Below are 11,096 nucleotides of genomic sequence, written 5' to 3' on the forward strand. Positions count from 1 at the left end.
CCTGGTTCATCCTGACAACATTTGACCCAGACTTTCAAGCCTACTTACCTTGACATCAAACCACAATACTAATGCTGTCTGCTTACCTTACCATTCATTATCTCTGTTCCTGCTTCCAGAATGTCAAGTTTTGGTGGATCCAGTAACAGGGCTATGTCAACCTGGCCCACCACATGGGCTGTTTCATTTGAACTGACATGTGGTCCCCATTTCTTTTTTCCGTTCTGTTATATATTTATGGCTATTCATCATGGCTATGCCAAACCTCTGTTCTTTTCAGGTTGCCGCTAAACTCTGTTCCATGTCCCTGCCTTCACCTGACGAAGACATCTCTTATCTCACTAGGAAATTACGTTTAGAGACTTAAACTTCCTTGTCTTCTTTACTCTAAGTTTGGATGCCTTGTAATTCATGCTCCATAATGCAGCCACCACCATCTCCTCTTAAAATCCTTTAGTGACTTCATATTGCTCTTAGGATAAAGACAAAACACCCCATTAATGATTTAAAGTAGTGCTACGCAGTGTGGAGTCCACAGATCACCTGATATTGAGAACTGTTACTGTTCTGATAAGGAGCTTGCTCCAGAATGTACATCACCTCTCTCACTAAACGCATTGTTTATTTTGGTTAGCATTTTTCCCCCCATGACAATGTAACCAGATTCCTTGGGTTCTTGTCCTGTCCTATTAGCCAATGGAAATAAGATGGATGCTAGTTGCAGGGGAAACAGAAAGTGGTAGTTTATTGTCTGCCAGACAAGGAGCAACCTGGTGCCTAGCGACCAAAAGACCACGCGCTCCCTACTGAAGGGATCGGGACCTTTTATGTCCTCGAGCCCGCAGGGGGCAGGGATTGGCGCTGGAAAGCCTACACCTGGAGGGCTCCCATGCCCAAATTTGGAGATCTGGGTCCTGAGTCATGCCGAGTCACTCTTCATAGGAAATTCGGCTTGTGGGACTTCTTGCTTTGCAAAGGGGCTTAGGTGGTGCTGTGTGCTGGAGAATATCTTCCCTTCCAGTGATGCTCATGTCCAGGGTCAGGTAAGAACACGAGTCTCCAGATCTGCGCGTGTGCAAAGATCTTGATACAAACCATGGTTAGAGGCTGTGGTTTGCAAGGGTGGCGGGCCTAGAGCAAACTGCCGTTAGAGACGCAGCTTGCAAGGGCAGCGAACGAAGTGGGGGGAGCCAAGGCGGAGCATGGTTTCCACAAGACTTCCTTGATGAAAGAAGCAATGTGTTGGGTTACATTCTAAAACAAGCTCCTTATCTTACTGTTCACTGGTACTTTGAGTAGCACTAGTCTACAAGGTCCCTGGGTGGTACAAGCAGTTAAACGCTTGACCGCTAACTGAAAAGTTGGCTGTTTGAACGCACCCAGAGGCACCTTGGAAGAAAGGCTTGGCAATCTGCTTCCAAAAGGTCACAACCATGAAAACCCAATGGAGTGCAGTCCTACTCTGCAACACATGGGGTTGCCATGAGTTGGAATTAACTTAATGGCATCGGGTAGTCTACAGGGCGCTGCATTCATCTAGGCGTGATCTGTGCGCCCTCATCATGTACCCTACTCCCTTTCGATCTCAGTAGTCCAGCCCACAATGGCCTCCTTTCAGGTCTTCACACTTACTCAACGCTGTCCCTTCTGCATGGAATGTCTTTCCTTTCACTCTTCACCTAATTAATTCATCCTTCTCGTCTTTGCTCATGGGTTACTTCTTCAAGGACGCATTCCCTGACCTCCTGACTCATCAAATTCTCTTATCATAAATGTCACCACTTACCACTTGGATTGTGATTATTGCTTCAGAGCATCGCATGTCTTCCTACCTTCAGGCTCTCCCTACATCCTTTATTATACTTCCCAAGATTCTTTGATTGTGCCATTGCCCTGTTCCGAAATCTTCTACAATATCCATTGCCACATATTTGCTTCTTTTCACCTCTGCCTATTATATCATTAGACATTTCAGTCACCATTTTTATGCCTCCTTCTCTGTGACATTTCACTGAAAATCTAAGTGTATTAGTTTCTTACGGCTGCTATAGCAAAATGCCACAAATTGAGTGGCTTATGAGAACAGGAATTCATTGTTTCACAGTTCTGGAAGCCTAGAGTTCAAAATCAGGGTGTTGACTGTGTTGATTCCTCCTGAGGCTTTGAGAGAAAATCTGTTTCATGCCTTTCTCCCAGTTTCTGTTAGCTCCAGGCATTCATTGGCTTGCAGCTGCAATGTCACATGGCATCCTTCTTCTGTTTCTCTGTGTCTCTTCTCCTCTTTTATAGAACACCACTCAGATTAGATTAGGATCCATCCTACTTCAGTATGACCTCATGTTAAATTAACTGATAAGATCTTCAAAGACTCTATTTCCAAACACGGTCACATTCACAGGTATCGAAGATTAGAACTTCAACATAAATTTGGTGGGGGGATATAATTCAACCCATAACACCAAGCAAAATGTGATTCCCTTTTCTTCTTGGAACTTGCAAACAGTTTAGTAGGATACATCTGAACTGCCACCAGGCATCTCCATATTATCTCCCCCTCTATTTGTGCTCTCTGAGAGCTGGGATGCATCTCTGTGTTCTGTGCAATCCTCAGCATGGTATTAATACACATAGTCAGTCCGATCAGTGGACATTTGGTGAATGAATGAGTGAATGAATGAGTCCACTATGAGAATGTATTCTCTGACTTTTTCTCTCTTTTTCTACTTTGAAGTTTCTGTAGTTAAGGTTATGTTTAGATATACTGCTTCATAGCAACATAATACCCAAGCTCACAGAGAGTTGCAAATAGCTGCTAAAAGCATCTCTCCACCACTTTAGAGCAGTTTATTCGCCCTCTCAAGTGTAGAGCAAGATTCATTATTTATTAAGTGCCTTTGTTCATTTGGCATTTGGAGGCACTCGGTATACCAGTGCTATGCTAAACAGTCAGTAAAATGCCCATTTTGATTGCAGTTTTCCCCTGTGTGAGTAACAGGTATCCACAAAGGTGTTACTTTACAATTTTCCATCTTTTTTTGATTCATAAAAATAATTTTAACTAATTTAAGCTGAAACGAATAGAAATAACCTTGCATATTATATTTAATAAAAGTTTAGGGAGATGTCTTTACGGCATATTAGTACATTTATCTGGGGAAACTTTAGCCATGTGAAATGTGTTGAATAGGCACCAAGAGGTCAAAAATTCTCAAATTTTCTGAGTACAGAGTTTTCTGGCACAGTAGGCAGCCATCTGTGTAACAGTTATTTGGAGAATGTTATATTAGTCAGCTCTTTCTGTGATAATGCTTGGAAACAAACCACCCTGAATCTCAGAGACTAACAACAAGAATTTGTTTTTCTTGTTATGGGTTGGTTGTAGTGGCTCTGTGTTAGACTTCCTTTAGGGAACCTCATTCCTTGTCACTACTCCCTGCAGTTACTGGTGTCCCTCTGCCTTCTCTATACCTTGTTAAAGAATAATGCTTAGATATTCTTCAGAGAGTAGGCAAACTTTATCACAACTATGTGAAGAAATTCGTTAATGCCGTCTAAGTCAAAAACACTGTGCTGGGCACTTTTATATATGTAATTCCATTTAATCCTGAAGTAGATAATATTTTCCTCTTCTCCAGATTATATGATATGGGCATTGATTGCCTTCTCTCACCTTGTTCTCTAGAAGAGAAACTTGAGAGTGTAAGAGTTAAAGATATAGATTTCAGCATCTAGTTATGATGGAATGACTGCTAGCAAAATAATTTGTCTGCCAAGAACAATTAGAAAGGTTAGATAAAAAAAAAAAACTTTTGACGGTATGAAATTGACATGATTTAAAGGACATATCCTATAGGGAAGAGAAGGTCATTAATGTGAGCCCACCTTACTGTATGTGGCTTTTCACCTTGAGCATATGCCAATTTGTGGCACACAGCAAGAGGCTAAAAAGCAGGCAGAACACGATTTTTAAGATGCCAAAGGTGATCTTATGGGCCTGGAGAAGTAAGAATTATAGTTCAGAGCTGTTAACGATGTCAGGACTTTAGGAATCAAAATTTTAAAGAGGTGGAAACAAATGAGCCTGAAACCCCTTTTTCGCTAAAGCATTTGTTGATTAAGCTACACAAAGCAAGAGGTTAAGAAGTCAAGCAGAAATTGCTGAAAATCAGAGAAGAATTTTCAGGAGTCACGAAAAGCTACAAGATGAAAATTGGAGTGCAGAACCTAATAAAAGAAGGAGAGCTTAGAAATATCCCAGATTTTCACTTGGAACCCACGGAGATGTGTACCTAAAGAAAGATGAACAAGAGTTTGACTGAGCCTTACAAAGACAGAAAACTAGCCTCTGATAAGCACAGTCTTTGTTTTGATTATAGTGTGCTTAGTACAGTGAACCCTCTTGGGAGGACGTGTTTTGTCGTTGATGTTATCACTAATTATGTCTTTATAGTTCATGTGCCCTGTAACATAATTTTATCCTTGCTTTTTATACATTTGTCATTAAAAAGCATGAAGGACAAAACAATTAGAATTATCAAGCATGAATACCTTATTACTAGCCCTTATACTTGTCCATACAATTCCCTTAATTGCAGATCTTTCTTTTTATGTATGTCTTTGAATGACCTTCTACTGTCTTTGCCTTTCCATCTTCAGAACTTTCATTAGTATTTTTTGGTAGGGCTGGTCTGGTAGATGTGTACTCTCTCAGCTTCTGTTTCCCTTGGAATATTTTAATTTCACCCTCGTTCTAGAAGGGCACTTTGTCTGGGTTGGGAGAGGTGCTAGTGCTTTTACCAGTTTTTTATGCACAGTGTCTAGCATTCAATAAAGTTACTAGGAACATGAAGAAAGAGGACCAAGAGAAATAAACAGACACTAGAAGCTGACTTTAATTGAAGTTATCAGACCTAGATTTTGACATAACTCTGAATATTATGTCAAAGAAAATAAATGACAGTTTGGAAAATTTCATCAGAAAATGAGAATCTTTGAAAAAGAATCAAATGGAAATCTTAGAACTGAAATAAATAACTACTGAAATTAAGAATTAATTTGTTGTGTTAACAGGAGGTACATGTACTAGAAGAGAAAACTGTGGAAAGTATGATAACCCATTGCTGTTGAGTTGATTCTGACTCATAGTGACCCTATTGGACTGAGTAGAACTGCCCCCCTCATAGGGTTTCCAAGGAGCAGCTGGTGGATTCCAACTGCCTACCTTTTGGTTGGCAGCCAAGCTCTTAATCACTGGACCAACACATGATACAAAATGTTAATGATAATTTGTAATATCATAAATCTCAACTTCTTCATTGTATGTACTATTTGATTGTTTACTAAAATAGCAGTTTTTAAATAAAAATTGTCAGATACATCATAAGCTTTCTTTTGATTTAATAAACATTCTTAACACCTACGGAGCAATACATTATTGGCCAAACAAGTTGAGATGGTTACTGGTGAATTAAAACTACGCATCCTTGAATAATAAAAGAAGTTATATTCACTACGATGTTTACAGTAATATTTTAAACTTATTTGATATTCAGGTTATTTCCAGTTTATCACCAATTTTAAAAATCAACCTGTCAACTCAGTGAAACCTTATAAATGCATTAAAAAGTCTGACTATAAATCCCGTAGTGTTTTAAATTTAATATGAAGTAAAAAAAGAAACATGCAAGATTATATTTAAGCTATGTAAAGAACATGCTTGGCATTTCTCAAGCTGAAAGAACTGAAGAAAAAGTTCAGGCCTCGAGTTGCCGTATTGAAAGATTCTACAGGGAAAATATTAAATGATGCAGGAAGCATCAAAAGAAGATGGAAGGAATACACAGAGTCACTGTACCAAAAAGAATTGGGATGTTCAACCATTTCAGGAGGTAGCATACAATCAGGAACCAATGGTACTGAAGGAAGAAGTCCAAGCTGCATTGAAGGAATTGGTGAAACACAAGGCTCCAGGAATTGACAGAATACCAGTTGAGATGTTTCAACCAACAGATGCAGTGCTGGGAGTACTTACTCATCTATGCCAAGAAGTTTGAAAGACAGCTACCTGGCCAAATGACTGGAAAAGATCTATATTTATGCCTATCCCAAGAAACATGGTCTTACCAAATATGAAAATTATCGAACAATATCTTTAATATCACATGCAAGTAAAATTTTGCTGAAGATCATTCAAAAGCAGCTGCAGCAGTATATCGACAGGGAACTGCCAGAAATTCAAGCTGGATTCAGAAGGGAATGTGGAACGAGGGATATCATTGCTGATGCCATATGGATCCTGGCTGAAAACAGAGAATATCAGACAGAAGTTTATCTGTGTTTTAATGACTATGCAAAGGCATTCGACTGTGTAGATCATAACAAATAATGGATAACATTGCGAAGAATGGGAATTCCAGAACACTTAATTGTGCTCATGAGGAACCTGTACATAGATCAAGAGGCAGTCATTTGAACAGAACAAGGGGATACTGTGTGGTTTAAAGTCAGGAAAGGTGTGCGTCAGGGTTGTATGCTTTCACCATACTTATTCAGTCTGTATGCTGAGCAAATAACCTGAGAAGCTGGACTATGTGAAGAAGAATGGGGCATCAGGATTGGAAGAAGATTCATTAACAGACTGTGTTATGCAGATGACACAACCTTTCTTGCTGAAAGTGAAGAGGACTTGAAGCACTTCTGATGAAGATCAAAGACCACAACCTTCAGTATGGATTACACCTCAACATAAAACAGAAATTCTCACAGCTGGACCAGTAATCAACATCATGATAAACAGAGAAAAGATTGAAGTTGTCAAGGATTTCATTTTACTTAGATCCACAGTCAACAGTCATGGAAGCAGCAGTCAAGAAATCAAAAGACGCATTGCATCAGGCAAATCTGCTGCAAAAGACTCTTTAAAGTGTTGAAAAGCAAAGATGTCACCTTGAACACTAAGGTGTGCCTGATCTAAGCTATGGTGTTTTCAGTTGCCTCATATGTCTGCAAAAGCTGGACGATGAATAAGGAAGACCGAAGAAGAATTGATCCCTTTGAATTGTGGTGATGGCGAAGAATATTGAATATACCATGGACTGCCAAAAGAATGAACAAATCTGTGTTGGAAGAAGTACAACCAGAATGCTCCTTAGAAGCAAAGATGGTGAGACTACATCTTGCATGTAATCAGGAGGGATCAGTCCCTGGAGAAGGACATCATGCTTGGTAAAGTAGAGGGTCAGTGAAAAAGAGGAAGACCCTCAAGATGAGTTTACACAGTGACTGCAACAATGGGCTCAAGCATAGCAACAATTGTGAGGATGGCACAGGACCGGGCAGTGGTTTGTTCGGTTGTACATAGGGTTGCTATGAGTGGGAACCGACTCAACAGCACCTAACAACAATAAACAACATGTGAAAATTATAGACAACGGTAAGAGAAAAGGGAAATGTAAATACTGTTTGAAAGAATGATGGAGTTGGAGATGGTTTGTATTTTTATTCCATTGTTATTGTTAATACAATACTTTTTTTCGAAAATTTTCAAAGAACACATTTTTAAGAATTGCAGGTAGCTTCCAAATAAAAGATTATTTGTTGTTAGTTGTTTGGTGATTGTCATGGTTAAGATTGTGTGTCAGCTTGGCTGGGCCATGATTCTCAGTGTTTTAATGTAATCACTCCCATGATTGAATATACTGAGTAGCCAGTCAGATGAAAGGGAGTCCCCATAGGGGTGTGGCCTGCATCTGAATATAAGCAGATGTTCTGGCTTTTTGCTCTCTCTGGATCCTGCGGCTGCTTCCTGTCATCTCATCTCCCGGTTTTGGGACTTGAGCTGTCAGCTTATATGCCGAACCTGGGATTCGTCAATCTACACAGCCTGTGAGCGGGAGCCCTGCTCTCTGGCCTGCCGATCTTGGGCTTGCCAGCTTCTGCGGCTGTGTGATTTGGGAGAGGTGTCTACCCTGATCCACGGACTTGGGACGTTCTAGCCTCTACAGTTGTGTGAACTATTTCCTTGATATAATCTCGCTGTATGTATTTATACACTTTACTGGTTTTGCTTCTCTAGAGAACCCAGACTAAGACAGTGATCTTTGATACATGACTAAACTTACTGAAAACTTTTTGTGGGAAATTAGCAGATTATAATATATACAGTTTTATTTTGCTTTCTCTATATATTCCTTAGGAGCCCTGGTGGCGCCGTGGTTAAGCTCTTGGCTGCTAACAGAAAGGTTTGCAGTTAAAATCCACCAGCCACTCTGCAGGAGAAAGATGTGGCAGTCTGCTTCTATAAAGATTTACAGCCTTGGAAACCCTATAGGACAGTTCTGTTCTGTCCTATAGGGTTGCTATGAGTTGGAACTGACTCTGTGACAGTGGGCTTGATTTGTTTTGTTTTATATTATTCCTTATAATTTTACTGTTTCAAACTTTAAAGTTACTCACAAGAAAGGGTCAGTTTCATATTAGATTTGGCTTAACTTATTCCACCATGCCATTCGTTCTTATTACGTGAAAAAGCTGATTTGTGAGACGAAAGATAGAGTGTTCTAGAAAGGGTCTCTCTTTTTCACTGACCCTCTACTTTACCAAGCATGATGTCCTTCTCCAGGGACTGGTCCCTCCTAATAACATGTCCAAAGTATGTGAGATGCAGTCTTGCCATCCTTGCTTCTAAAGCGCATTCTGGCTGTACCTCTTCCAAGACAGATTTGTTTGTTCTTCTGGCAGTCCATGGTATATTCAGTATTCTTTGCTAACACCATAATTCAAATGTGTCAATTCTTCTTTGGTCTTCCTTTCTCATTGTCCAGCTTTTGCATACATATGAGGTGATTGAAAATACTATGGCTTAGGTGAGGTGTATCTTAGTCGTCAAAGTGACATCTTTGCTTTTAAATGCTTTAATGTATTGTTGGGTATTTAACAGATATAAATGTAATATGAATAATAGCACAAGAGGGGAGTAGAGGATGACGCTATATAGGAGTACAATTTATGTATCTCACTGGAATGAAGTTAGTATAAATCTGAAGTAATCTCTGATGGTATGTGTATTGTAAGCCCTAGAGTATTACCTCAAAAAATATAGTTAAAACTCAATAAAGGAATTAAAATGTTGCACTAGAAAATATCCACTTAATACAAAAGAAGGCAATAAAAGAGAACTAGAGGGACAACAACTACAAAATATGAGAACTAAAGAAAACAAAAGGCAAAATGGCAGATGTAAATTCTACCATATCAATAATAAAATTAAATGTGAATGCCTTAAACATTCTAATCAAAATGCAAAGGTGTCAAACTGGACTTTTAAAAAATCAAAATATTTGCCGTCTATAGGAAACACTGCTTAGATTCAAAGTTACAAATACGTTCAAAGTAAAAAGATGAAAAATATGTATTATGCAAAGAGCAACCGTAAGAATGATGGAGTGACTGCATTAACACTAGAAAAAATAGACTTAAAGATGAAAAATGATATTACCTATAAATAGGGACATTTTATAACGAAAAAGGGTAAATCCATCAGGAAGATACAAAAATTCTATATGCAGCTAATAAGAGAGCCCTAAAATACATAAAGCAAATGCTGATGGAATTGAAGTGAGAAATCGATAATTCAACAATATTAGAGATGTCAACATCACAGTCAGTAATGGTTAGACAGGTAGGCAGACATTCAGTGGATACATGCTCAAAGGACGTAGAAGGCTTCAGTAATGCTATAAACCAACTAGACCTAACGGACATCTATAGAACACTCAACTGCACAACAGCAAAATACATACTCTTCTCAAGTGCGTATGAAACATTACCAGAATAGATCATGTGCTAGGCCATAAGACAAGAAATTGGAATTCTCATACATTACTGGTGAGAATGTAAAATGGCACAGTTATTTTGGAAAACAGTTTTAAGTTCCTCAAAAACTTAAACATAGAGTTACTCTCTGACACTGTAATTCCACTGCTAATATATACCAAAGAGAACTGAAAACATATGTTCACACAAAAATTGTACTTGATATGATAGGGTCCCTTGGTCATTCATGTTTCTTGGAACACCATTGCCTTCTCTCTGTGTTTGAAGCATGCTCTGATTAGACTGTAAAGCATAGCCTCTTGGAGCTGTTAGCAACTCAGCTTACTCAGTCATAGAGGTAGCATTCTTTGAATTTCACTGAACTCTCTAGCATCATGGATCCTCCTGAGTTCTGTGCAGAGGGGGAAATTGTGATTGCTATATATGAATATAGCAGCAAGGAACAGTAGATGTGCAGATGTGTATAACTCCTCTACTCACATGCATGCTCCACTGTCCAATTAGACTTCTCTTAGAAAACACAAGTTCAGAGATAAAATTATTAAGAATTTTGTATACATGGATGACAGAGCGGTGGGTGAACCAGTACACAAAGCCTTTGTGTGGGACGCTGGGGGACTGCTCATGAAGAATGGCCTGGCTGGGGTACAAAATGATGAAAGCTTAGGCCTTGCTTACTCCTGTGAGGCAGTTAATGATACATCTCTCGATTTCTAGTTTGGACATACTATCGGGTAGCCCAGGTATAATGGTTAAGATTGTGTGTCAACTTGGCTGGACCATGATTCTCAGCAGTTTGGCAGTTATGTAATAATGTAGTTTGGCAATTATAAAATCATGTAGTTTGGCAGTTATGTAATAATGTAGATATCTTCCATTTTGTGATATAATGCAGTCACCTCCATAATGTGAACTGATGTGATCAGCCAGTCAGTTGTGAGGGGAGTTGCCTCGGGGGTGCGGCCTGCATCCAAAATATATGGATGTTCTGGCAAAGCTTACTAGCTTTTGCTCTCTCTGGATCCTGCATGCAGCTCATCATCATTGACCTCTGGTTCTTGGGACTTGAGCCAGCAGCCTGCTATCTTACCTGCCGATCTTGGATTCGTCAGACTCCATAGCCCGTGAGCCAGCAGCCCCTCACCTGACGTGCTGATCTTGGGTTCATCAGCCCTTGCAGCTATATGAGTCAGGAGAAGCCTCCAGCCTGATGCCTGACCCATGGACTTGGAACTTGCCAGCCTCTGCAACTGTGTGAGCCA

The sequence above is a fragment of the Trichechus manatus genome, unplaced genomic scaffold, assembly GCF_000243295.1.
Source record: "Trichechus manatus latirostris isolate Lorelei unplaced genomic scaffold, TriManLat1.0 scaffold00107, whole genome shotgun sequence".
Lineage (NCBI taxonomy): Eukaryota > Metazoa > Chordata > Mammalia > Sirenia > Trichechidae > Trichechus > Trichechus manatus.